This window comes from Neopsephotus bourkii, unplaced genomic scaffold (assembly GCF_033783945.1).
Source record: "Neopsephotus bourkii isolate Nb327-2 ecotype Australia unplaced genomic scaffold, CSIRO-AGI_Nbou_v1 NB_1637, whole genome shotgun sequence".
NCBI classification, from domain to species: domain Eukaryota; kingdom Metazoa; phylum Chordata; class Aves; order Psittaciformes; family Psittacidae; genus Neopsephotus; species Neopsephotus bourkii.
Window position 1 is genome coordinate 102,293 of NW_026902112.1, and position 25,878 is coordinate 128,170.

The 25,878-nt window shown below is 40.1% G+C and overlaps 1 protein-coding gene across 6 annotated transcripts in view; it reads left to right on the forward strand.

Moving 5' to 3' along the window:
• ENOX1 (ecto-NOX disulfide-thiol exchanger 1) overlaps nt 1-25,878 on the forward strand; it is a 375,494-nt gene that overhangs the window by 73,414 nt on the left and 276,202 nt on the right. For all 6 annotated transcript variants that reach the window (XM_061374279.1, XM_061374278.1, XM_061374274.1 and 3 more), the window contains exon 2: nt 2,156-2,229. The gene's annotated coding sequence lies outside the window, so the exon portion shown is untranslated. The remainder of the gene's footprint in view (nt 1-2,155; nt 2,230-25,878) is intronic.

The following is a 25,878-nucleotide window of genomic DNA, read 5'->3' on the forward strand; positions in this document are numbered from 1 at the left end:
GGCTTAGGTGGATCTGGATTGACAACATAAGGGTGAATTATTTATAGCTCGGGTGGCTGTATGGAGCCTCTTATGACAAGCCATAAACATTGCTGAACGTGGCAAGATGGACATCATCAGATCCCAGTGGATGTGGTGAACAAAGCAAGGAATACGTGTCCACTAACTACTGAAAAGGCAACACAAGCTTTCTTAGGCATTGGTGGTGTAGTGGTGAGCATAGCTGCCTTTCAAGCAGTTGATGGGGTGGGGTGATTGCATCTTGGGGACAGGCTGGACCTCAGTCAGTGGGTGGTGAGCAACTGTATTGTGTGTCACTTGTCCATCTGGGGGTTTATCTCTCTCTCTCTTTTTGTTGTCTTCCTTCTCATTATTATTATTATTACTATTTTTATTATTGATATTATTATTGAATTTAATTTCAGTTATTAAACTGTTCTTATCTCCTGCTCAAATAGGAGATAAGAAACTTATCAAACTGTTCAAAACCCCATGGGTTTTGCCTTTTTTTCTGATTCTCCTCCCCATCCACGGGGCGGTGGTGGGGTGAGCGTGAGCAGGCAGCTGCGAGATACTTAGTTGCCTGCTGAGGTTAAACAATGACAGTCCAGGATAAATAATCCTAGAGGTTGTCATGTTTATAGGGATTGTCGGAAAATATATAGAGAAGACCAGTGAGGGATTTCTGTAGTTGTTGTTCTTGCACATGAAAGTAGGCAGCAGCTACAAATCAACGAACTGGTGCTTTTGTGAGAATTGGCAGAATCTTTCATGCAGTTGCTGCATAAACATTTCTACTGCTTCTGTTTCTCAGAGCGAGCCTTATCTTTCTGTCTGATTATCTTGCCAAAAATGAGCAATGAAATAATTATCCATGCAGATATTTACATTTTGTCTCTGTTTGAAAATTACCAGCTCACAGAAGGGAACAGAGGGAGTGTAGGACTCCTTTGGTGGGCCAAGACTTTGGAGAAGAACATGCTTGCTCTTCAGCTGGAGTACATGCGTGCTTCCAGCCAGGTGACCATTGATGCAAAGTGGATATAGGCTGTTCTGTAAGTGATTTGTCTTAATTATCCTGGGGTGATTCACTTTGCCTACACTGGAAATCATGTGGTGGGCACCAATAATGCAGCTGCAGGCAAAAGCTCAGGCAAAGCTCTGGAGAAAGGAAAAAGCCAATTATTTTTTTTAGAGTTGTGGCTGTATGGAAGCACTGTGTGAAACAGTTTTTACTGCTGCAGAGTTCAGAAATGCTAATGATGCTACTGGACTTCTCAACAGAGCATGTACTCATGATGGTGAAGCTAATGTGGTCGCCTAAGAAATCATTGTCCAAAACAAAGATCGGTCCAAGTGCATTTAGATTCATGAACTATTTTTTTCATCTCTTTCTTCCCCTTTATGTCTTTCTTTGGTCCACAGAGCCAGTTTCTTTCTCCTGATGCATCCTCTCCCTCCTTTTTGCTTTCTTAAGCAGGTTAGACTTATCAAGTGCATAGCACTTAGGGTCACTGTAAGGGAATCACCATGAAAATTTACAGAGACTCTGAGACTAATGATGATTAGATGTTATACATGTGCTTACAAAAATGTACACCTAGAATATCACACCTGTAGCAGAACTGGCATTTTGAGCATTTTTAGACAATAAAGAGGTAATGTGCATAAAAATATCCATGATTTTTCATGTAGTTTCTGTATTCATACAGTGGTCTTGCTGAAAACTAAAGGCAGAATATTGCTTAAATATACATAGGGATGCTTGTGGTTTCCTAAGTCATTCATATTTTCTGTTATGCCGCTGGAAGTTTGCATATTTAATATGTTGGGTTTGTTCTTTCATTAGAAATAGTTGTAGCAAAATTGCTGATTGAAAATTTGGTGTGTTTTCAGAGTTTTCTGCTATTGAACTTGCATGTAGAAGCTGACTAAGAATCTATGCAATACAATATATCTTAAATTTAATACCCTATAAATTATCCTGCCATTATTGCTATTACCCACAACATTTCCGAGGTGATGCAAACCTTCAGAAGGACTATCTCATAAACTCATTTTAAAATAGCAGTTTTTCACTGGAGATTTTTTCTTTTATATGCTTGCGCCATATACTTTTAGTGACTTTTACAAATATATATTATCTCCTTTTCAGATCTTGGACTCTGAACTTGGCGTAATTCTTGGTTATATGTTTCTTGAAACTTGGAGAGTATCTGCAACAAATAGGTATGTGTAATGGATACATTCATGCTTTATATTGGATGATTTAGAGTGTGTGTGAGTTTTGTTGACAGTTTAATGCTGAACTTCTTAAAGCTCTTGATAAATCGCATCTGCCATGAATGGGACAGTATGATAGATCTTTGCAGGCTGAATTTTCAGTAGAACATGTGGTATTTGTATGGCAGAAGCTGGGGAAGTGTATGATGCTCATAGTTACTCAGAGAGAAATGTGTGGTCAAACTTAAAAATTAAGGTTCAGACTGAACAAAAAAAGTGAGTCTCCATGAACAAGTAAGAAGTGTTGAAGGTAAAATCAGTGAGTCAGAAAAAATAGATGTACTCTTGATCCCCTCAGTACTTCACTTCAGGCTGTGTTGTAACTGACTTTTCATCTGTTTTCCTTGGTTTTCTTTGCATCTGTTAAAGGTAGTGAAAGTATGAATGTGACTAAATACTGGGAGAATATGGCCATAAAAGTCAAAATCTTGGTTACGCTGAAGTTCCTGGAAATTTTCTCAAGTATTTCAGTGAAGCTAATATCTCACTTGGAACATTTACAGAAAATATTCAGGCAATTTCATAAAAACATTCTTGCATATAACAAAGCAATTTCTATGTGATTTCTTTTTTAAAAGTCAGGTCACACTTTATGATGCTTGAAACTCTGCTGAGCTCCTAGCAGTTAAGAAAGAACAAGGAGGTGTTATTTCGGAAGAGTTTATAGACCTAGTCATTTTTTTCAGTCTCAGCACTAAAGAGGAAGAGGTTTCTTTGAATATTTGTATGTAACAGTTGAACTTACCTTGATCTGTATGAAATATTTTTAATGTGGGATAGGTTGAATTCTTCTTATGAATAATATCCAGGACCAGTTTTTTGTGTATGACATGGTTTAAGTCCAGCCAGCAACCCAGAGCCACGCAGCTGCTCGCTCACTCCCTACTCCTTCCTCCCCCTGCTCCCAGAGTGATGGGGATGAGAATCGGAAGAATGTAACTCCCACGGGTTGAGATAAGAACAGTTCAGTAACTAAGGTATAACACAAACCACTTCTGCTGCCACCAATAATAATAATGATAAGGGAAATAACAGGGGAAGAGAATACAACCGCTCACCACCCACTGACGGAAACCCAGCCTGACCCGAGCAGAGGTCTAGGCCTTCTGGATAACTGCCCCCAGTTTATATAGAGGGCACAATGTGCTGTAGTATGGAATACCTCTTTGGTCAGTTTCGGTCAGGTGTCCTGTCTCTGCTTCCTCCCGCTTCCCCTCCTCCCTGGCAGAGCATAAGACTCAGAAAGTCCTTGGTCAGAGTAAACATTACTGAGCAGCAACTAAAGACATCGGTGTTATCAGCACTGTTCCCAGGGTGAAAGTCAAAAACACAGCACTGCACCAGCTACTAAGAAGGAGAAAAATGACTGCTACTGCTGAACCCAGGCCAGTGTAGAGGACCCCTCCACAAAAATGGGTTTTCACAGTAAGTTGCTGGTTCTGTAAGAATCAGAATGTAAAATGTTCTCATAGTGTGCTTTTCCCATAGGTCCCAAGACCTACAAGTCTGTTTGGCAGACCTGTTTGGCAAAATAAGAGCCAATTGTCTCCGTTTTATGTAGGCGTCAGGTACCTGTCTGAAGCACTTAATGTGTAATTGTCCTACTTCTGGATCTCCTGGATGTTCAGACCCATGTTCTAGCCTGTCAAAGGATCCTATGTCTAATGGTGTGTTCAGAGTGTGTACAAAAGATCTCAACATTGTTTCTGATGAATAAATTTCCTTAATATTTCTCGTATCTATTGATGTCCCTTCTCTCATTTTCATCCATTCCCTTTTGTGGAGAATTTGTTCAGTCTCGTTTGTTCTGCTTTATTTTCTGCTTTGTTCCTTTGTTTTGATTTCCTGTATTTTTTGCCTTTTCCTCTTCTTTTTAATTCATTTGCGGTCTCTGGAGATTGGCAGCAGTGGGATCTTACACAAGGAGGAGCTTCAGGAAAAAAAAACATAGCAGAATGAGCTTCCCTTTTACTGCCTCTCTAGAGAGCATGCTGTAAAAGGCAACTTGCTGTCATTCCTGTAAATTTTCTTTTGCAGCCAGCTCTGCTGGGTGTCCCCTTTGTGCCCTGTAACATCTGTGTTGCAGCTTATGTCTGAACCCAATTGGAGAAAAAATGTGTGAAGCTGCTTCTTATTTTGAGCAGGAAGCTGCTGCTATTAGTAGGGCACGTGGCCTTGCTTCACCTGTGTGACTTCTAATCCCCATCTGGGAGCAAACCAGCCTCTCCCTTCCCACCACCTGTGCCCTTGTCCGTGGGGTAGCAGGTTTCCCTGCTTTCCTCAAGACACTGCCCATGCCTGTCAGTTGTCAGCATTCATTTTCTCCCTGATTTTTTCCCAAGATGTCATGCATAAAGGAAGAAAGGAGTAAGCACTGTACTACTTTGATGGCATATCTTACTCCATTGCTCATGGAAACTTCTCCCTGCATGCATACAGTCATTCAGGCACCACCCAGTAGCACCACCCTTCTGCATACGGAAGAAATCTTCAAGCCCTGAAATACTGAGGCTCAAGGAATGCTGGAGCAGAAAAGGAAGCCCCATTCCCCAGGCTGAGCACAGGGTTCCAGGAAAAGGTGACAGTATTTCTGTGCTGGTTTTGGACACAGTACAAGACAGCTCATTGAGCATGAATTGTGAACTTAACCTCAGACTTGCTTTAACCAACTTATTACTTTGAAAGAAAAAAAAGAAGGGGATGAAGAAAAACAAGAGGCAGCACTGCCCTGATTGCAGAAGTGCCATCCCACATGAGTGTGCTCAGCACCATTTGATAAGCGTAGGTGATGAGCTGCAGTCTTTGAGGCATATGGGTGCCTCCAAGAGAAGACCCAAATCTGTTGTGTCAGGTTGGCTTCGGCTTATGCTCCAAGGGTTGTTGTGATGAGCCTGGAAGATGTGGAAACTTTTGTGGAAGATCAGGCATAATAGCAGAGAATGACTGTAACTCTGGGGGGAGCGAGCTGGAGGATTTGAGGTCAGAGTAAATAGGCAGCCATCAGCTGGGAAAGGAGCACAGCTGATTTAGCAAAAGCATGCACCAAATTCAACATGGGTTGAAGGACTCAGAAATAACAGATCTTCCCAGCTTACAGCTGAAATGGCTACTGGGTAACCTTGTTTTCCTTCCCTTCCAGTAAATGAGATCCCTTCTGGCAGAAAGGTGCATGATGTTCAGAGCTTTCCATGCCAGGCTAGAAAGCATTATCCCATTTCTTTCCAAAACTAGCCATCAAGCCAGTCCCAATGCACCCTAGATGCCTCTGCATGCATAAAATTCTGTACAGGCCGTGGTCTGCCTTTGTGTATGCACTTGTTATGGAGAGAAGGGTTGGTCTGGCTGATTGTACGATTGCAAGTACTAAACAGCTAAAATTTCTAAAGAAGTAATCTGGTCCTCTTTAAGTGTTGGCGGCCAGATATCTGTCTTCCATCTGTGGCAGCCTATGCCAAACAGCAGAACTGCAATGTTTGTGTTCTGAAACATCAGGGAAATAAGTGGCACGATCCAAATTTGTGTTGTTTTTTTTTTTTTTTTAATACATGCAAATCTGAAACATCAAACATAGAAAATAAAGTTGAATTGTGACAAACAGGCAGAAGCTGGGGAGTTCAGCTTTAAGGATTGCATCTCCTCCATCCACAGGGCAAAGCTTCTGCACAGGACCCTTCAGCAGTGCTGTATGGGCATCACTGTTAACAGTGGGCAGTGGACATGTGAGGGGGGGTGGGTGACAGTACCCTGGCTGTCCCATGTAGCTGAGTCACTCAAAGTGTTGCATGGCCTGACATAGTGGGGAGGAGGGTGGTTGGTAGTCTTGCAGGTGTGTATGGCTCACAAGACCCCTCCAGAAATGCTGGCTGTTTTCCTCCTCTTACAACCAGAAAGGTTGTATACCATGGGAGACTGTGCCAGGTTTGAATGGCTGTTTCCTCAAACAGCTCCTTGCTGGAGTACTTGAGCAAAGGAGCTCTGTTCGGAGGAGAGGCGAATGTGGGCTCTAACCACTGTTTGCTCCTCAGGGCCATGGCCTGCAGGGAAGAGAGTCAGAACAGCCTTGAATCTGCTCCAGCAAATAAACTGGGATTGTAACACCCCTCAGCCAGCCCTGAGCCAGCAGTTACATGCAGATGTTTTGTCTATTCTTGTTCTTAATTGAGGCTTCATCCAAAAGGGACTGTGTTGCTTTTGGTGAGCTTTGGATCAGTCCCATGGAGCATCTGGGAAATAAAGCAGGACTGTGCTTCAGCCAGTAGTGACTGGGCAGTAGCAATTTGGTTTGGTTAGAGAAAGTGTCAGCTTTTAGCAGCTCCCTGTTCATTTTTAATTTGCTTCTTCATCTACACACTGTGTTGTATTTAGTAATGTGCGTCTCTGCTGTGCCATCCCTGCTGTTTATCAAGGTTATGCAAAGAAGTTACACATTAAAACTATTTCCCTTTTCTGAATTGGCTTGGTGTTGTCACTGTTTGTCTCCCTTTCAAGTGCTAGAAAATGCATGTTTACAATAGGTGATTACAAGGATGCCACTTTGGTACCTGTGAGCAGTGTCTTCTTATTCACTGGAATGGTCGTAGCTGAGTCACGCTGCTACACATGCTGTATGTTCCTGAGCAACACACGGTGTTATTAACTGAGGATGTCAACAATGTGTTACTCGACTGTCAGACTCAAAACACTAATAAGGAGCTTCGGAATAGTCTTGTTTAAGAACGGTTGCTGTTTATGATGATAATTCTGAACACAAATTTAATTACAAATGCAGACAGTCTTTCTGCTTGAACGGATTAATGACTTCTGAGTATTTAAAAAAGTGGTAGTCCCCTTATAATGTGTTTTATTCACCTTAAGGTATTCACCTAGCAGGCTGTCACCTGCAAGATTAATTCCTGTAGACCTCCTGAACCTCCACTGCAGAGTTGCTGCCTGTCACTATATACCATGCATGGAAGGTGGTAAATGTCTGAGTGGGTTTTTTAATATGAACGCTCAAGAAACTAGTGCCAACAGTGGAGAAGTGGGTATGATCTGCTGTTGATTCTGCTATGCTTTTTCACTGTGTTTGCTTGAGGAAAATATTTCTGGAGAGGCAGGTGCACACTCGTGTGGTGCATTCTGTATAGGCACTAATCAGCCTTCTGCTTCCTGTCCGCATGCATCCTGGTGATGCTATTCACTGCACAGCGATTAGGTCTCTAATCTTACCCATATATAAAGTGTGTGGTAGCCAAATGTAGCAACATGGGAACGAAGTATCATTATTTTGTCAAGACAAGATGCCCAACATAGAGTATCATAAATTGATCCCAGGAGGACAGACCTAGAATATAAACTGTAGTGGTTTGAATATATGCATGCTATAATTGTATTAAACGCTTTGCAGCAATTTGTATTGTATTACAGCTGACAAAGTGTTTTACCTCCTAGTAACGAAATAATGTAAATAGTGTTGCTATTTTTCTTTTCCATATTTATAATTACATTAATTGCTTTGCATATTATTAACAAACAGTTAAGTGTCAGAGCCCAAGCTGTGGCTGCCAGTAATCCACAAGAAACTTGTTTGTATATTCAAAGTATGAAACTGAAGAGTAATGCCCTTTTTTGCAAGCTCATAGATTCACATCTTACATTTTACATAGAAAAGCTCCTTGTCTTACCTAAATATTGTCATGTTCAATATCAAAACTTGTGCTAAAAGAACATCTTTTGGAAATGAAGAGAAACTTTGTTCAAAGAGATCAGAAGACATCCGACGAAAAATAAATGAATAGCTCACATTAGCTAGGAGTTGTGACTTCTTTCCAAATAATGCTAAGCTTTGAAAAAGACGTTTCCTGCCTTTGAAAATAGCATTTTTCAGAAGCCAAAGCTGGAAGATCCACGTGCAGTACAGTTTTTTCGTTTCGTAATGTAATTTAACTGGGACAACAGAATGTCACAAGGAAGTATTCTAGGATTGTCTAAATTTTTCAAGCAGGAGCTGTTTTTCTGGAAAGCTTCCAGAGAAATAATCTGTCTGCATTGGTGTCTTGCAGACTTGAGCATTTTTCTTCTTAGGGACAAAGCAAGTTGAGATTTCAGCATAAATGTGGCTAAAACTTCGGTTAAAGAAAGCCTCCTCTTCAGCTTTCTTGTTTGTTTTTGCTATTAATTTTTGTTTTCTTTGTCATTCTGATGCTTTATTTGTGTGGACCTCCTTGCTGGAGGCCAGCATTTAATCCACCTGATGCTTTTGAAAGTTTGCAAAATGCTGGTATTTGTCAGGGCTGCAGAGTGAAGAATCAGTTCCAACTTAATATTGCAGATGTACACTGAACTATCTGGGGAAGAGCAAAGGTTGATTAAATTCACAGAATAAGGTGATTCAGAGTTTTCTAAATATGTCACTCAACCTAAAATTAACTCAATTATTTACCAGTCACACACATGCTAATGAAACCTGACAATCTCAATCGACCTGCTGTGATGAACCTCACTGTCACCTAATATTATTTCTTCTGTATTTTCCCCAGAAAAGAATAGTCATAGTAGCATTTATCACATGCAAAGCAAAAGAGTTTGGAGATTTTATTCTTTTATGATACCTGAAATTCCAGGTCTCTAGTAAATTAATTACATTTAATCAGCAAGGCTGTAAAAGAGGCACTTGTTTTTTGTTAATAGTCTCCTAAGTTTAATCCCCCAGAAATTTCACATGTGATAGTGATGAAAGTGGCTGCATCTAAGTTAGCATCTATGATTCTATTTAAGAAATAAAGTTGAGGTTCTCTTTTAAACCAAATGTGACAAAATTATAATGCTTTAAGACATTAAGGTAATATATGAAATATGATTTATTATTATTTCTAAATAAATAAAGTTAGAATCTCCTTGGAATGGTATTTTTAGCTGTGTTTTACAAGTAAGTATAAGATATATGTAAGAAATTTGTAAGTTAGCAAAAATCCTACTTTCCTGATCTTTATCTACTTTCCTGATCTACTTTCCTGATAAATACAGAAATATATCTACTTTCCTGATAAATACAGAAATATATTATTTTTATGAAAGCGTGGTTATCCTGCATTTTTACTTGAGTTACAGGTAAATCTTCAAAAGGCTGCCTCTGGATTATGAAATGGTATCACTCTTTCCATTTCCAAGGTTTTTCCTCCAAAGCTTTTTAGAATCCTGGATGAAAATCAGCATTGATCCATAAAATGGACACAACTGTAGCATTGATATCGGTAGGGCAGAACAGCTGAAAAGATTTCTGGCCTAGAGTTATTTTCTGTCCAGAAAATTGAGGTAGATATTATATATATATGTATATATAACATAATTGAAGCTGCTGGGCAATGACAGGCTATTTGTGGACAGCTGTGTGTCCAGCCTTTTTGGCTGGCATGGTTAAGTGGCTAATTAAATGGACAAGTCAGGTCTCAGCATGCCCTTAGGGAGAAGACTGCCGTGCCTCAGCTTCTCATGAAAGTTTTGGCAGAGATGGGTTTGAAGCTGTAGCAATCTCATTGTGAGGTGTGGTGCTGGGTACAGGATGGGCTTGCTAGAACCCATTTTACTGGATTTTGGTGACAGCCAGCATGGCTTCACTAAGGGGAAATCCTGCCTGACAAATTTGGTGGCCTTTTATGATGGGGCTACAGAACTGATGGACAGCGGTAGAGCAGTTGATGTCATCTACCTGGACTTGTGTAAAGCGTTCCACACTGTCCCACATGACATTCTTGTCTCTAAATTGGAGAGACGTCAATTTGATGAATGGACCACTCGGTGGATAAACAACTGGCTGGATGGCCGCACACAAAGAGTTGTGGTCAATGGCTCAATGTCCAGCTGGAGACCAGTAAGGAGTGGTGTCCCTCAGGGATCGGTGTTGGGACCGGTCTTGTTTAACATCTTCGTCGCTGACATGGACAGTGGGATTGAGTGCACCCTCAGCAAGTCTGCCGATGACACCAAGCTGTGTGGTTCGGTTGATACGCTGGAGGGAAGGAATGCCATCCAGAGGGACCTTGACACGCTTGTGAGGTGGGCTGATGCCAACCTCATGAAGTTTAACCATGCCAAGTGCAAGGTCCTACAGCTGGGTCGGAGCAATCCCAGGCACAGCTACAGGCTGGGCAAAGAAGATATTCAGAGCAGCCATGCAGAGAAGGACTTGTGGGTGTTAGTTGATGAGAAAATGAGCATGAGCCGTCAGTATGTGCTTGCAGCCCAGAAAGTCAACCGTATCCTAGGCTGCATCAAAAGGAGTGTGACCAGCAGGTCAAAGGAGGTGATCCTGCCCCTTTATTCTGCTCTTGTGAGACCTCACTTGGAGTACTGTGTGCAGTTCTGGTGTCCTCAGCATAAAAAGGACATGGATCTGTTGGAACAAGTCCAGAGGAGGGCCACGAGAATGATCAGGGGGCTGGAGCACCTCCCATATGAAGATAGGCTGAGAAAGTTGGGGCAGTTCAGCCTGGAGAAGAGAAGGCTGCGTGGAGACCTCATAGTATCTGAAGGGGGCCTATAGGGATGCTGGGATGGACTCTTCATTAGGGACTGTAGTGATGGGACAAGGGGTAATGGGTTAAAACTTGAACAGAGGAAGTTTAGATTGGATATAAGGAGGAAATTCTTTCCTGTTAGGGTGGTGAGGCACTGGAGTGGGTTGTCCAGGGAGGTTGTGAATGCTCCATCCCTGGCAGTGTTCAAGGCCAGGTTGGATGAGGCCTTGGGTGATATGTTTTAGAGCGAGGTGTCCCTGCCCATGGCAGGGTGGTTGGAACTTGATGATCTTAAGGTCCTTTCCAACCCTAACTATTCTATGATTCTATGATTTTACTTAGTGTCTTCCACCCAGAGTAACATAAAAAGTTTAAAAACCTCTGCAGTTTTGAAAACTGGAATGAAGTCATCACATTCAATTGAGTTTCTTTCCAGGTTGTTCAGAATTGTTACTGAATTTGTTTAGAGAGTTGGCTGGCTGATTTTAATTTCCATGATTTTCTTATGTGAGTCATTCAGTGATATCAGTTATGGTGATCGAACAGTTGTTTCTGTAGTGACAAAATGCATTGGTACAAGCATCCTTGTATGAATCAGGTAAGGGAATAAAAAGTTTGTTTCCAAAAGTAAACCAGAAATATTGGGTAAAGTTTTTAAGGAGAATGGCTTGTAAATGTTAAAAAAAATTTTAATATAGCTGAGTCTTCAATACATCCAAAGATGGCAGCATGGCTATTTTCACAGTGAAGCCCAAAGGGATCTGTCCACATCTTGTAAGAGCAGCCATCAGGAGAACACTTAAAATAAGAGAAGTAACTCCATAGTAAGAGTGAATGAATTAAACTGCAGTTAGAAAAATAAAGCTTCTTGCTCATCTTCTAAACTATGTCAACCAGCATCACAGATCACTGTGATTAATGTCTATCTCCTTAATAAGTTACACCTTAAAAGGATATTGAATACTTCTGTTATGTGACAGATACAGTTCTGATTGTATAATAGCACGAGTCTTTATCTCGACCACTGAAGATGATGGAGCTGCATCAGGCTTATGTAAATGCAGGTGAAATCTGACTTGCATTCAGTATATGTAGCAAGGAACATACATCCAAAGTAAGGAGGCCCCAAATGATATCGTTGTATAGTATACTGTATCATCATGGATTTAAATACTATTTGGGGTACATGCTAATAATGCCAAAAAGACCCTTGGTGTGTACAGTGACAGGAAGAATTAATTCCACTCCCGTCATGACAACTCTCAGTGGGAATATTGTGCCTTGCCTGGGCTCAGACATTATTTCCAATAAGTATGGAAATAATGGCTCACAGTGCTGCAAAGTGTTAGGAGATCTCAAGGGAAATCTCATCAGATTATGTGATAGGTTTGAAATTAATCCATGTCCCCACTGTATTTACACAATATACAGTTGTCTCTCTGATGGCTTATAAGGAAAGGTAAATGCTGCCATCCTAAATCAGCAAGGGGACTTGCTGCAGTATGTTCTCTTGGAGGCTAGATTTCTTTCTGAATCGATACAGGCAACTCAGAAAATGGTTATATAACTTTCTTACACTGCAGACTTATTGTTGTCTGGTCTGTAATCTCATTATGCCACATCATCATCTTTCTTGCAGTTCTGGCCTCTGGTCCAGCAGACATTAATTTTTACATTATCCATTTGAAAAATCTGAAAGGGTAAAAATTGTTGAGGACTTCTTGCTTCTAGTGTGGATATGACCCAGCTATAGATCCATCCATCTGTCATTCCTAGATTGCTCTTTGGTGCAGGTTTGTCTACAGCACTGTTCCCACCTCTTTGCAGGCTGGTTTGGGATTGTGCCATGCTTTGCCTGGTTAGGTGTGCAGAGCTGGTCGTGTTAGGCCAAAACCTGTCTTCTCACCATCTTTCCCCAAGGAGCAAGGGATTATCACCCATGGAAGAATGTGAACTTCTGCAGAGTTGTAAAGCAGTGAATATCTCAAGAAGCATATGAAAAACTTGCCAGCCCACGGGTTTGGTTTCTCGAATCCTGTGTGTTCTGGAGGGCATAAGCTAAAAGCTCAATTATGAATCCTGTAAGATTTTAAGCATGCAGGAAAGATGTTCTCTGGTCAAGAAGTCTTAAAAGGACTGGAAAAGGAATGGTTTTCTTTAGTTATCTGCTTTTAGCCTTAAGTTTGAATACCAACACCAAGTAGTTTTAGAGACCCAGGGCAAAAGGGAAGTTAGGACCATCTGAGGTGCAAGGGCTGCTAGCCTGGACTAGACCTTTACTTCTTTAAAGGAAAGTGTCTTTCTGTTTTGCTTTCTTGGACATGGAAATAAAACAGAGGTGACACCATGCATATCTGCAGCTTCTCCTCTCACTGATCTAGCTTCATTTGTATCTGGCTTCCATGTTTAGCTCCCAGTCTTCCCTGGGGCTTCCTTCCCATTGTTAAGGCTATCCTTTCTCCAAAAGGCATTGTCCTTAGAATCATAGAATAGTTAGGGTTGGAAAGTGCCTTAAGATCATCTAGCTTCATTCCCCCCACCATGGGCAGGGACAAATTGTCTTTGTTCTTTTGTAAATTCTTTCTCTTCCTTGAAGATGCAGCAATGCAGTGAAGAACCTCTAGGATTCTTTCTGTTGACTTTTCTTCTTCCATGGTAGGTTGCCTAAAGAGAGTCTTCCAGTTTTTTTTTTTTTTTCCTTATTGTCTGTGCTTGATTTTACACTTAAGAGAACCCGTCTTTCCTTTTCCTTCTAGTAGCCACTAGCTGTGGCAGGCAACGGGTTAATCATTCCAACTGCTTTCTATCTTTCTGCAGATTTGTTGGGGTCAGGGAAACATTTGGTTCATTGGCTTTGATTTGCTATAAGCTCTAGTTCTACTTAGACCTTCTTTTTTCCTCCTCCATTTTGATAGACTGTTGAGCAAGTGTATCAGCAGTCACATCTGACACAAGTGTCAAAACATATTAGATTCCTGGCTCCCTTTAATTAATCACACAGAAGAGAAAACAAGAGAAAACCCACGTATTAATTTATTTCCTTTAATATTAATGCTTCCAGATTCCAATCGTCTTTATCAGCTTTTAAAAACCATCTGACCATGTATTAGAATCTTGTACATTTTATCTGATGGGTACAAATACAACCAGCTTTTTTTTTCTGCATCTTGTTATTCATGGTAGCTGAATTTTATATCTCACTTGTAATTACATTTTTCCCTTATATGCATTAAGGGAGGAGAAAGGACTATATAGCTCTTTATTCTTCTTTACCTTGCTAAGCCAAAGCAGTTAGAATGGGGCATGCACCATCCAAAGAGCCGTGCACTAAATTCTGATCGACCAGTCACCAAGATGACCAAAAAGGAGGCATAGATTGGGGATATGACTGCTGCTGACAGCACAAATACAAGACAGTGAGGTTGCAGCAGGAATATCTGAGGAATCATTATAACTAGTAATGATGTATGAGATGGAAAGAAAACAGGTTGTTTCAGAAGCAACACTGGCTTTGTACGTGGAAGTCTAGACAAAACCAGTTATTTATCAACTGAACTGGTTTTCAGTAGAATTGTTTGGGCTTTTTTAACTTTATATAGTGTCAAATTAATAATTTAAGTACATCTCTTCATGCTTTCTGAAGCACTGAAAAGTATGAACCTGAATAGTGTATGGTACATGAAATTGCATTTAGCATAAAGGTATTTATCTATTTATCATATGGAAGGAAAATTAATAGTCTTCTTTGTGCACCAGAACTTTTATACAGAATGTTTTCTGAAATTTCATTATGTAGAAGTCCTGTGGAAGCTATGCTGTTAAGAACATTTTTGTTTTCATGTACTGTAATGTGTATTTGTTCAAAGAAAGAAATGCTTATCTGTTGAAAAGATAGCAGTGATAAATTACTTCAGCTTTCATGCTTACCTACTGTTTTCCATTTGGTATTAAATTCCTGGTTGAATCCCAGAGGTAGATAGATTGGAATTCAGAAAGTTACTTTGATGCCTTTTTTAGCCAACCCCCATGACCTGACGATAAAAAGAAAATTTAGTCATCTAAAGCACCATCCTTCTTGTATAGTTTAAATCCCACTAGATACTGAAAGGGTTGCAATTTTTACCATTTTCTGTGAACTGTATTAATTTTCAGAGGATGTACAAGACCTCTACCTTTACTGTCAAAACAACCGCACTTTAGATATCAACAGTTTAACTATCTGTTGAATCTAAATAGCATGCAAATTGAGCTTCCCATACTCATCCTGCCTCATTATGGGTAATGTTGCATATGCTCTGTTAATCCTTTTGAAAAATTATTGACTCCTGAATAACTTTCTTTTAGAACTATGAATCATATCTTTATGGTTTGATGTTTGGGTTTGTTTTTTTTTTTTTTGTGTCATTGACTTTTGAGTTCAAAGGTCTGGTTTATTTCTTATCAGAAAACAAATTTCTTTCTATGCTTAACATGAAGTATTCTGGGCTTGTGTGTTCCATTTTAATGGCGATTTATCACTCTCCTCCTCACTGAATACGTGATTCTTATGCAATGTACAATGGAAGCATACAAAAAACAGAAGAGAAACAAAACAGTTAAAACAGCTAAAAGGCAACATGCTGTAAATTAGCTGTATTAGCATATTTGAATGTGTAAGAAAAAGTAATTGGGGACTCTTCCCTCATATGCTAATCTTTACCCTGCATCAGTTGACAGAATAATTGTTATTTACAAAATAGCAGCATTGGCCTTCAAATAGGAGATGCTGTATATCCCAGCTGACTCTTGAGGTCTTCATCTACATTTAGCTGGTCTATATTGGCTGCCTGCTGAAGACTGTAGACGTCTGCTTGTGGGGAGGTGTAGTTTCACAAACTGCTTTAAGAGGAGAATTCCTGACTTGGGACAAAAGAACATGTGGACTTGACCAAGCACTTAACATCAACATGTGCCAGTTTCTGTCTAATTATAATGAAAGGAACCTGAGCAGACTCGGTTTGGTCTGGACAGTAATACTTTATCTGATAAGGCCAACCCAGTGTGTCCAGAGATTCCTGCCTGCTAATTGTCCTTTTGATAGGCCAAGATTTCTCCAGAGCACTTTTGCACCGTTAGTTCTGTTGCTGCTCTTCCTTTTGTACTGCCTTCTCATATGACAGAGGCCCTCTTCCCTCACTGCTGCTCAAAACATTTGGAGTCTTGTGTTTTGGTATGGAAGCACACTGGCCTATTAACTAAAACCCAGAGTTCAAGTGTTTGGACATTCGTTCCTCACTCTACCACCAAAACATCCTCTGACTTTGCACTGGGTGATGATGATACTGGCCTGCATTCTGGTTTCCTTGTCTCTTAAATAGGAGCACTGATGACGGTTGCTCATGTACTAGAATAGAATAGTTCAGTTGTAAGGCACCTACAGTGGTCTTCTAATCCAACTGCTCGACCACTTCAGGGTTGAAATGTAGTTGCTGTGCTATGTGGGCTGAGATACAAGACATCTTTTGTAAGGTAGAATTCTGAAAAGCTTAATAAACTACTCATTATTAAAAATATTTTTAGCATCATTAATATTATCAGCTCTGGATTCCAACTTGGTCTTCTGCATTCCTAAAGGGATTGGTTTTAGTGTAAAATCCTACCAGGAAAGGTACACTTTTAAATAATGAAAGTCAAGGACATTTAATATCTTGCAGAGCTGGCTCTACAGGAAAGGGAATATTACTGTTACTTCAGGGCCATCAGAATTCAAGCCCTTCCTGCATGGAAGAGCTGCCTGACAAAATGATATTGAAAATGCTACTTCACATTAGAAGTAGCAGGAAAAAAATCAATCCCAGAACGGTATTATCTGTGTGTAGCCAGTAGTTTAACAGGGAGCTCTTCCAGATATAGTCCTACTCCTTTGGATAAAAAAATCCTTTTTCTGGAGTACATTAACCTGCAGAGTGGGAGAAACAGGGAAGCCATTAATATGATTACCCATTTAAACTCAAATGCTTTCTCCTAAAACTAACAAAGAATAGAAGTAGTTCTCCTTTAGCAAACAAATGCCTGTTAAGGGCACTTTGCTGGATGCATTTGTGCTGTTCTGTAATCTTGGTGGTCTGCACAAATGGGCACAATCCCCAGAAAAATTACAGTAGGCATAAGTTAATTAAACAAGGAACTACACTGGTGTGTTGGTGGGAGACCACGCAGCTCACCTCCTACTGATTATGTGCTTGACTTTGTGAATTATTTCCCAATCCTGCAGTCCTTCCCTTTGGTAAGGGCAGGGTTTTGGTGGTGGGAGTTAGAATTAGTGGGATTTTGCCAGGAAATACCCTCTTAGTTAACAGAGCCAGGCTACTGCAGTTCTTTCTTCCCAAAGGAAATATATGTGTTTGTGTATATATATTTGATTTTATTGATAATGTTTAGACTGTGTAATCTGAAATGTGAGCAGAGAGGACAAACTATTTTGTGGAATCTGAGGGCATCCTTTTTCTGGAAAATACTTTTGAAATTATCTCTTGTATAATTTGAGTAGAATTTGATCCATTCTGTAGATAAAAGGGGTTGCTGTTTACAGATATTTTGATGAAACATAGACACTGTCATGTCTAGGTAGTATGATAGATTTCTTTATAATCAAAGCCTGTTAGAGGAAAGTAAATAGCCTCAAATCTTTTCCTTCCTTGTTTCCTTGCTTCTTCCTTCCTTACTTCCTCCCTCCCTCTCTCTCCCTCCCTTCCTTTCTCCCTCTCTCCTTTCTTCTCTCTCCCTCTCCTTTTTTTTCCTCTGTAGTGCCTCAGTTTTGACAATGAGTTCTTGCAGGAATCTTTGGTGACCCTTCACACGTAACACTGCTCAGTGTGAAATTTTATTACAATAAAATCATCAGTGGAAAACAAGAAATCAATCTGGCCAGATAGTTATTACCATGTTTCAAAAAGGTAAAAACCAATGGAGACTAGAGTTTCAGTGGACTGATAATGTGTCACAGCAGAGCAGTCTCTTCCCCTTGCAAATCCTTGTCTGAGATGGTCACAAGGAAACAAAATACTCTGCCATCAGGCTCTTGCCCTCCTCCTATCCCACCCCTGAAGCAGCATGTTTACTGTTAGTAGCCACCTGCTTCCCTTCAAATCCTTTTCATGCAAAACATGGTTGTTTCAGAGTAGTCATTGTATATTTGGAAGTGGCAAAGCAATTCTCCAAGTCCCACTGATTATATTGAAAGCAACCCTCCTGTATGCCATTTCTGCTGCTTGGAAAGCTGGTGGCTGCTTGGCAAGCTAAAGAAGAAGCTTCTTTCCAATAATAGTGTTTTTCTTTTATCCTGGAGTGTAGTATTATTTTTCTAGTAGTGTGATTAGAAAAGAAAATATATACAAAGCTAAAGAAATATTCCACTATATTTATAATATAATATTATGATGGGCATTAAATAAAGTCATTAAAGTGCTTGAGTTAGTTCAAGTATTTTGGGGGCTTTTAAAAGGAAATAATTATTGCACAGAAAGTCTCGCCTGAATAGCAATTATTTGATTAAAAGAATACTGGCCCAGGTCTTGTGCTTGGCTTTCTAAAGCCTTAACCATGCAATCATTTTTTTATTGCCATTGTTGAACATGGATGGATTTAAATAAGGTTTCTCCCACGTAGGTTCTTTAGTGATACATTTAAGGAAGAGAGCACAAGCGAATTGAAATGAAATCCCGAACCCTCAGCTCGGCAAGAGGGTGGGACGGGGTGTGAAAAGAACCCTGGAGCTGTCAGAAATGGCAGGAGTAACATTACACAGCAAGGAGACCAGAGAGCTGGAGTCTTTCTGAGGATGGAAAAATAACATTCTTTCTCTCAAGAGCCCTTTGCTTTGACTGGATGTGGTCCCCATTCTCTTTGAATCTATTGCTGCCTATAACAATACTTCCAAATGCAATTGGCACCCATTCTATCTGCCCACAGGCAGTTATAGAAAGCAAGCTGGGTATCTAGGGTTTCTTAGACCCACCCTACCTCAGAAATACAATTTCTTAAATGTGCATAAGGAGAACAGAAAAATCAAATGGAAAAATCATGCAAAAATCTTTGTGAAACTTGAAACAACTTGTACTCTGCCCATTGTGATCTGAAGTAATGAGCTGGAAAGACATATTGCATTGCTTCAGATCTCGAGAAGGAGTAGATAAGTGCCAGAGGTTGACCCCGTAAGACGCTGGGCAAAGTTTCATGCTGCTGGAAACATTCTGGTTTTGGAAAGTGAATAGTATCGGATTGTTTAAAACATGGTCCCTGCTGATATGGTGGGAGGTTAGAAAATGGCTAAAACTCTCAAATGAAATATAGCTGAAAGTAAGTTTTAAATAAGAAGAATCCTGTCTGCAGAAGCCTGTGTGCTGTACAACTCCATCTGCCAAGAATGGAACAAGCAGGAACTCAACAGATAAATAGCAACAAACTCAGCTTTTCTAGAGGTGACGGAAATGTGCTCAGAGCCCTTGGTGAGTCTGGGTGTGTTAGCCACGTCTTTCTCTTCCAAAGAAGTCCAGAAATACTTGATGTGTCCTTAATAGTCTGGAGTGACTCGGCAAGAGCTGTCACTGAGTATTTATTTGAAATGTAGTTCCAGGGAAGTATGAAGCAGATGCTCATATAATCTCAACACTACAGAAAGATTAAAAAAATAATAAATAATAAAAAGCAAACAGAGGTGCAATTATTTACCTCAAGGCGTCTGTTTTTAGCAGGTTCAAAGAAAACAGATGTGTTTCTTGTCTAGTGCTGTTGGAAACTTTGCAGGGTTTATATAGGAAGTATTCTATTTGTCAACGAATAAATATCTTTAAATGGTTCTAAATGCCAGTGGGCTTTTTAACAGAATTCTGGAGAAACACCACAATGGTCTATTCCTGTTAACGTAACTGATACTGTCTGACAAGCTGCCGCTGTAGCTCTCTGTTATTAGTGTTTTGGCATATATTTGTATCCATTCACTTCTGTATTTTGCATGTCCTAAAAGGATGTTGCAAGGTTTTTTGTCTGGAACAGAAATATGTGAAATTACTTTTTCTGTTTTAAGGGTTTTTTTGTTTTGTTTTGTTTTGTTGTTTTGTTTGTTTTGTTTTTTTCCAGTAGCATTATGGAAATGAAGCAGGTTGTGTGGATGGGAGGAAGAAAGTGTTGGTTTGAGTTTCTTTCTGGTTGTCAGGATGGAGACGTTTGAATAGACATGAGAAAACTCAGTTCTATAGGAGCATGCCTGAATACATCAGAGAAAGGCATGTTGTACTTTTAGTTCCACATCTACTCTCAAAAACAGCCAAATAAAATTAGTTACATTTGTTTGGATTTTGTTGGGGTTTTTTTGTTTGTTTGTTCGGGTTTTGTTGTTGTTGTTGGTGGTGGTGGTTTTTTTTTTTTTTTTTATAATAAATATATATTTCAGAAAAAAAAGTAAAGTAAAAATTTAAAGGACTGTGCCTGCCCATCGTCAGTGGATAGCTCCATAAACAGGAAAAGATACAAAAGCAAAAATAACATTGAGTATTGTAAATTCTGTAGGAATTTCGCCACCACATAAGAAAAGGTCTGCATAAAATCAATACACTTATGCAATTTAGCTTTAGCTGTTAGGAATTTTACTGAGTGCACTCACTTTGTAGATCTTATAGGTTAGTATAAACTATTTCTGTTGCACACTTTGAACGAGGCCAGGAGCTTTGACATGACTTGAGATGATGTCGAACAAAAACAGGGTTTCCAGCAGAGAATTCCCATTGCTCGGTTGCCTTGGACATCAGGCAAAAAGGTCTTGCTGGTTGTTATTAGATTACCCCTACACTGAGTTATTTTTCATCCAGACACTGACTTAGTGGGAAATGGGTATGCCTGTTTGAGGATAAGATTTCACCTAAGTTTGCTTCTTGGTCAGATTTGCATACTGACATCTTATTTGGGAACTCTGAACTATCTCTGTCTGAAAAAAATGCTGAGCAATCCGTGTTAGTAATTTCTGTTTCAAACCCCCACCTTTCTTTGCTGATCTGTTCTGTTTGTGTACGGCTGTCAGTGGGCTCTCTAGTCAACTCCAGTGTCTCAGGAGAAGGAAGCTGGTGTGGCAGGGAGGGTATGGGACTGTGCTTTAGCCTTTTCAATAGCATGAAGGAGGGAATGAGTTAGTAAATGATGTTCAGATGCAGCAGTTGTTTCCTAGTCATCACCATTATGCTGTAAATGAAGAGCAGGAAGAAAGAGAGAGAAAAAGGTCACTCAGGGAAAAAGAAACCAAAGGGATAGGTAGAAAAGCATAGTATGGAGCAAGGCAGGGGAAGCAGGTGGAACGAGTTTGCCGAGAGCTGGAGAAAAAGACCAGAGGAACTGTGGTAAAGCACCTGCCAGGCACTGTGTGTAAACAAGCTTTGCACTTAAAGGCAGCTTTCTCCAGGCTAGAAATTACATTTGCCTGGTCTGGGGATCTCCAGGTAGCAACAAAGATGCAAGGCAAAGGCTTCAGCTTAGCTGTTGAGGGATCCTAAAAAAGTATTTTGGATGCTGTCATGCTGATATTTGTTTACTTTAACAGCTGTGATCAGCCAGGAAAGACAGATTAAGGTAACGCAGTAATGTCTCTATGCTGCAGATGCACCTTTGTTCACTCCTTCTTTCCTCCCCATTGTCCAAAGGCTTTTCTCCTCCGCTGCTCCTATCAGATAAGGGTCCCTGACTAAATGTGTAGCAAGCAAGGCTCGTTGAAGGAGATTCTTGACCAGACTTTAATCCAGCTTCAGATTTGTGCATGAAAATGTAATAGTTTGTCACCTTTATTCAGGTAAACAGATAAAATTGTGGGCAGCTAACAACCTTCATTTGTATGCTGAAAGTCAGAGGGAAGTTAGGCAGCTAAGTAACTGCACATTTCCTTGTCTGAGGCAGGTTACTTAGAAGGACGTAATCATCATGCATACGGTTTTCCACTGGCAACTTTACCTGATACTGGCAGGTAAATCATGGAGCAGGGTATGGTGCTGTCCTCTAGCTTTGATACTTGTAACTGTAGCACTTCTTCAGCAATCATCCAGTCTAACCCATGCAGGACTTTCATTGTAGCTTTTAAAAGTAACTAAGGGGTTTGAAATAACCGTGGTGTATATAAGAGCAAGCAATAAAGCGCATGTGGAGGAGGCTTCATTAAGATTGCTTGACCTATGAGCAAAATAAAAAGGAGGACAGGACACGCTTTCCTAGTGATTTATTTCCTATGCCCATGAATCATGGTTTTTTTCCTCTGTTATTGTGATTACATTTTTTTCCTCAGCACTGCTCACCCTACCATTATGGGTAGAAAATGTAAAGGGATTGTGATATTTTCTCAGCAGTGATGAAAGGAACAGGACACTTCAAGGACGTGCTATAAAAGTTGTTAGGACTGTAAGATGCTGTAACTTCTTCTGTAACTACAGAAATTACTGTGTATGGTCTGTGTTGGCTTAATGTGAGACATGCTAAAGGATGCCAGCTATACCATAAGCGATATTGATCTTGCATATTTACCTTTTAACTTATCAATTATATTAACTTCCTTTTTTCCGCAGCATTTGTGGGTGAGTACACTTTTGGGGCTGTAAACCCCATGGGAAGGAGCCAGGCAGTTCACAACACAGAGGGTTGTTTAAAAAATAACTATGCATTTCAGTGTATTGTGCCCAACGGGCTAATTGGAAGAGAAAAAAAATCAAGACACAAAACTTTGTGATTTTTAAAGTGCTTTCAAAATGTTAAGGAGCATTTGCAAAGTAGAGTAAGTTAAATATAGTTTAACACGGATTGATGTGGGTTGGCTTTTTCCCTATTTTTGGTAGAGAGGAAGGGAAGGGAAAGCAGGAGGCATTGGGTGCTCTGCAGTCAGCGAGAAGCCCTAGGATTGGAAACCACAAAATGAAAAACAGCAGATGTGAAACAGTGGCTTCTCTGACTTCCTTCATATCAGCACAAATGTAAAACTTAATAACATCATTTAAAACTCCTCTTTTGGGGCCATTGAAGAACATGGAAGAAATTAGTACTAGTCTGAAAAACCCCACAAGAACACATTTGTCCTTGGTATGATGTTTCTCCATATTGCTTTATGGATTCTATTTATCCAGACAAATTATTCCCCAGACCTAAAGCAACACTTCTGGCTTCATACAAGGTTACTATTACTATGCAAGATCATAATGTGGATGTGCCTTTGTCACAAAAGACAAATGTTCCTTGGGCAATAGAGCTGTCTGGTGACTGAAGGGAAGCATGGAAACTCACACAATACACCAAACTTCAAGTTGTAGTTCCCTTCAAAAATAATAATTTTAATCCAATTATGCTAGCAGGTCAGAGAATCAGTGGGGTTTCCTCCTGATGGTATTGTGTGAAATGGTATTTGAGCTATGCAGCTGAATAACTAGCGAGGATTTAATTATGACAGTTACTGGTGTTTTTCAGAACATCAAAGACCTGACCAGCAGATTATGCAGCAAATACATTACATGAAGTAGAAGTTGATCACAATTTTCTGGATATTTGGGGGTTTTGTGCCAAATGAGAGTGTAATCATTGAATAACTTCTACAGGTGTAGAAGTGTGTTACAGGTGTTGTTTTGGTTTGTTCCCTTCTCCCCCATGTAATTACCTTTATCTGCTAGAATATGAATTTTCCCTTAATAGAAGCTGTGGAGAAGGACCATGAACTTGTAATAGCTCAGTACACTTAACATCATACTGCCAAGCGTGTGGTTTGGCACACAGAATGGCTAAAGGTAGATTGGTTTGTCTTAAAATTGATGTTCTTTAACTCATGCAACATGAGAAGTATTTTTCTTCAAAAGGAGTTTAGGCAGTAAAAGTGGCACAAATCTTCTCAAGCTGTGGAAGAATGGCAGAAAACACAGGCTATCAACAGAGGTTATCGACAGAGCAAATGCTTGTGATTCACAGGTGGGCTGAAGGTTATTCTTTTCCATTTTGTTAAATTATCCTATTTTTTTGTAGTGGTGTTTTATTAATTGTAAGAACCTTATGAAATTTTTACATATGAGCTGCATTGTGAGGTCTCAGCTCTCCTGAAGACAGCAACTACAGTGGATCTAGTTTGTGAGAAGTCAAGGTAGACAGTGTAGAACACTTATCACATGTACCAGCGTTCTGCTTTTCCATGATATGATAACACTATAAACACCAACCACCTCCAAAACTGGTCAAATTCCTATGCTAAAGCTGGGGGGTGGGCATAACAGACCAGGGAAATTATGGCAGTGGAGTTGTTTGGTGTCTCTCTACTGCACAGCAGCTTTTCAGCCGTGAAGGGGTGAAACATCATTGATATCAATGGAATTGTTCCCCTTTATAGCAGCAGCAGTGTTAGTTATGTGGCATGAATGTGCCACGGGACTTGAGACCTGTGGCAGATTTCTGAGAGAGTGTTTAACCAAGAGTAGTTTTGTTTAGGTCTTCCATGAAAACAAAACACAAAACCAAGAGGGATCACTGGGGAGAACAAGCTTGCGATGTTTAGAGCAGTGTATTTCCTAATAACAGTGCTGACTATGGTAATAGATATTCCTCTGTTTTCTGCCACATGTAGTTCAGATTGAAAGCAGTACGCAAGAGTGAAAGCATCCCTTTTTACAGTAGCAGTGTTTGAAGAATTTCTTCTGGGAAGAGCACTGAACTGATAGATAACTGCTGAGGTCCTTTTGACCCAACAGTCTTTTCCAGTTCCATAAAGCTGACACCAGTTTAGGGGCCTTTGCTGGGATGCTACATCAGTTGTATGAGAAAAGGAAGTGGGTCATTCCAGACATGAAATTTCATGGAAACATGTTTTGTCAGCATTAAGACATTTGAAGACCCATCTGCTGAGGGTGTGTCTGCTTCTTCTGCCATGACATCTGTTTGGAGGGAGGTGTAAAATTCCCCTTGTGATTCATGCCAGTGCTACAGAGCTGGGAAACTCCTGCTCCTTCTCTTATGTTTGGTGTCTCACCCTTAAGTGGAAGAACTGTGGTTTGCTAAGGGTTCTAGTAGAAAAGAGACTTAAACAAAAATGAGGGGAATCAAATGATAATTTATCATATTGTAGATGGTGTGAAATTTGGCTCTTAATTGTGGCACTATTAAAATGTCTAAAAAAGGTTTATTTCTTATGACACCATAGAAAAGATTGTTGTGATGCATCTTTTCCAAAATGGTATAATGATTAAGAAAGTGGAAGGCAAAACGAAGGAGTTTGCTTCAGAATCGTGGATACTGTGCATAGATATTATAGATTAGAATGCTTCAAACTGATCTGTTTGTATTCTAAAAAGATGAATAGGCAGATGTTGATCATGGCTGCCAGATAGGAAGGAAGATTTTCAAACATTAAATGTAATATTGAACTTGCTGCATTAAATGGGTTATATTTTGGCTAAGTAATTTATCTGTTAGTTGTGATCTCTAAGCTTAGTTACTTTTTTTTTTTTCTTTAAATACTCCAAAAAAATGAAATCCTACATTTGTAATCCTAGTGGGCAGAGGAGCAGGTCTTATGGTGGTGTCCTAACACTTCAAAATGCTTCCACATCTGTGCATTTTGAGGTGAATGCTGCTGTAAAATCCAGGTCACTTCAGTTGCACTGAAGCTGAAACACAGTCTCAGAGGGTTTTTTTTTGTAATACTGAGTAATGTGTTTGGCTCTGGGGCCCCCAGTATAAGAAGGATGTGGACCTGTTTGAGCAAGTCCACAAAGATGATCAGAGGGCTGGAGCACATTTCCTGTGAAGATAGGCTAAGAGAGCTGGACCTTGAGAAGAGAAGGCTCCAGGGATACCTTATAGCAGTCTTCTAGTACCTAAAGGGGGCCTACAAGAAATCTGGAGAGGGATTATTTTTTGTAAGGGAAAGTAGTCATATAACAAGGGGGAATGGCTTTAAACTGAAAGAGGTACTTTTAGATTAGACATTAAGAAGAAGTTTATTACTGTGAGAGTGGTGGGACACTGTCACAGGCTGCCCAGAGAAGCTGTGATTTGTGGCTGTCTCATCCCTGTCAGCGTTCAAGGCCAGGTTGGATGGGGCTTAGAGCAACCTGGTGTAGTG